General features: G+C 38.0%; 1 non-coding gene across 1 annotated transcript; it reads right to left on the reverse strand.

Moving 5' to 3' along the window:
* Positions 1-365: 365 nt before the first annotated feature.
* On the reverse strand, positions 366-484 carry LOC138361891 (5S ribosomal RNA). The gene has a single exon (XR_011227258.1). It is a non-coding gene; the product is annotated as a 5S ribosomal RNA (ribosomal RNA).
* Positions 485-3038: the final 2554 nt, after the last annotated feature.

Raw genomic sequence — 3038 nt, forward strand, 5'->3', positions numbered from 1 at the left:
TGATACCTCAGCATCAAGCTTGTGTCCTGCAGCTGTGGTCCAGTGGTAAAGTGTATATAAGTGATGCGTATTCTTGGAGTTGCGAGTTCAAACCCGGATTAAGCTATATATATATATATATATATTATATATATATATATATATATATATATATATATATATATATAAAACAACATGTTTTGTTTTGGTTGTTTGTTTTTGTATAAAGCCTCACACACTATATTAAGCGAGTTTGTTTTAAACATGACATACATATTAATTCATTTTACCAGGCCTTATTCCACACAACTCCGTGAATTTCCCGTGGAGCCAGCCATTCAAACAAAAACAAACGAAACAAAACAAAACAAAACAAAAAACATTATTGCCAACAGCATTTGGTGTTCCCAGGCGGTCACCCATCCAAGTACTAACCAAACCCAACGTTGCTTAACTTCGCTGATCGGACGAGAAGCGGTGTTCTCAACGTGGTATGGCCGTTGGCATGAGACTGCCTACACATTGTGGCTAATAACCAACTCTTTTTAGTCATCACGGCAGGATACGGACCTTCTTGTGGTGTCTTAATGGTAATTGTATCCTAACATATTTTTGTCTCCTTGGCATGGATATTTAACATCGTTTATTCAGTCTTGGGTTTATGTTCTTTCGCCATTTACAGACATTTTACATCTACCTACTTCCTCAGCCTGCCCTGCCAATTTCTAATGAATTTGTGGATTTTCTTTTGTAATACATACATGTGTGTGCTCATCTGCTCTTCAGTTTTTATGATATTTGTCTCATCTGTCCTGCTTTATGATACTTTTACAAAGAACATGAACAAATGCTTCTATTTTAGAGAAGATATGGGATCCAGGTTTCGGAGCCGTAAAACCAACCGTTGTGATTGGTGGACGAGTTGCCAGGTTGCAGCTTCTGTACCGTGCCGGCACATAAATAGGTTCGGCTCAAGCGGCGGCAGCATCATTCCCCCGTGACTGTCTGAGCGTCTCTCATCACCTTGGTTATCTCATCATCATCATGGTAGAAGCAAAGCCTACCAAGAAGGCTGCGGCTGCTGCTGTGGTGGCCACCACCAGGAAACCTCGCGTCCAGGTTGCTCACCCGAAAACTAGTCAAATGGTTCTAGCCGCGGTCGCAGCACTCAAAGACCGTAAGGGCTCGTCTCTACAAGCAATCAAGAAGTACGTTGTTGCCAACAACAAAGTCGAGGCTGCCAAGATCGCCATTTACATCCGAAGATTTCTCAAGAAAGCAGTGGCTGACGGCATTCTTGTTCAGACCAAGGGAAGTGGAGCTAGTGGATCATTCAAGCTGGCCGTAGCAGAGAAGAGGGCCGTTCTAACTCCCAAGAAAGCCACCACAACCAAGAAACCATCTACAGCAGCAAAGAAGGCCGTGGTAACTCCCAAGAAAGCCGCCACAAGCAACAAACCACCTACAGCCTTGAAAAAGAAGCAGCAGCAGCAGCTTGTTGTTGGGAACAAAAAGCCCAAAATAAAGAGAGCTTCAAAATCTCCCAAACCACCCAAGGCAAAGAAAGCTGTCAAGAAAACAACAAAGGCAAAATAAACGATGACATGCAAGCAGCATGAATACACATGACAATAAACATCCAGGCCTCCCCCCTCAGTGGAGGGGCCTCATATGATTCCAAAAAGAGTTTAGTTTTGTAGACAAATAAATCATTACTTTTGGGGTAGATTTACTCTGTATATTATATATATATAATATATATATATATATATATATATATTATATATATATATATATATATATATATATATATATATATATATATTTATATATACACATGGGTGAGGTGATATGGTACCAAAGTTTTGGGTAAGGTGATTGACATTTACACAAGATAAAACACGAACCAATGGGAATAAAAACATAAGAATGGAAGTAACTGCAGAAGGCCTATTGGCCCATAACACAAGCACTTCCTCTTGATGCTTCTATATTGGTTCGGAGTCTTGAAGCTATATATATATATATATATATATATATATATATATATATATATATATATATATATATATATATATATATATATATATATATATATATATATATATATATATATATATATATATATATATATATATATATATATATATATATATATATATATATATATATATGCACACAAAACTAAATAGTCTTGTTAGACAAATTGCCCCTATTAGAGGCAAGTTGACTAACAAGCCGAATGACTGCAATTGTTTTGAATTTGAGTTAAATCTAACATAGAAATGTAATCAAACCTAACCTAACCTATGCTAACCCAAGCTAAGCTAACCTAACCTAACCTAAGCTAACCCAAGCTAAGCTAAGCTAACCTAACCTAACCTAACCTAACCTAAGCTAACCTAACCTAACCTAACCTAACCTAACCTAACCTAACCCAGCAATTCATGATCTTAATATAATACTGTTAATTGGATAAACCAATTTGGAAAGAAATGTTCGAAAATAACAAAATTAACTGTGCTTGTTAGGAAAATTGGGCCTTGCATACTTGTCCCAATAGTGTGGTTCTCGCTTTTAGGTACGACATAAACGTATACCTAAGTTGAGAGAGAAAAAGATTCGCACTCAAACATGCATATCGATTGCCAGTCCTGAATTCTGGGTAGATATTCGTGTCCTCCCTTTTCATTTACCATCATTTGGATACTATCAAAACAGCTCTGAGAAGGATAAAATGAATAAAACGGGTAGCTCACTCATGTAAAAAGGAAGAGTTGGGAAAGATCTCTCTCTCTCTCTCTCTCTCTCTCCCCCTCACCCCCCACCAATGATCCTGCTCTGCTAGTATATAACGTAACAAACCTTCCCCCCCCCCCCTCCCTCCCCAATCAGAGTCCCTTTAAGCATGCGAGGATAAAAAATAGATTTCATAAGACCCAATGTGCTAGCTGATATCAAAACAATTTATGTTATCGTCTATTAAGCCCTTCAGTAAAAAAGTATAGGGACCTAATTAGGTCCCGTTTTGAGGTGGTGGTGGGTGGAATCGATGGATT

This window comes from Procambarus clarkii, unplaced genomic scaffold (assembly GCF_040958095.1).
Source record: "Procambarus clarkii isolate CNS0578487 unplaced genomic scaffold, FALCON_Pclarkii_2.0 HiC_scaffold_980, whole genome shotgun sequence".
Lineage (NCBI taxonomy): Eukaryota > Metazoa > Arthropoda > Malacostraca > Decapoda > Cambaridae > Procambarus > Procambarus clarkii.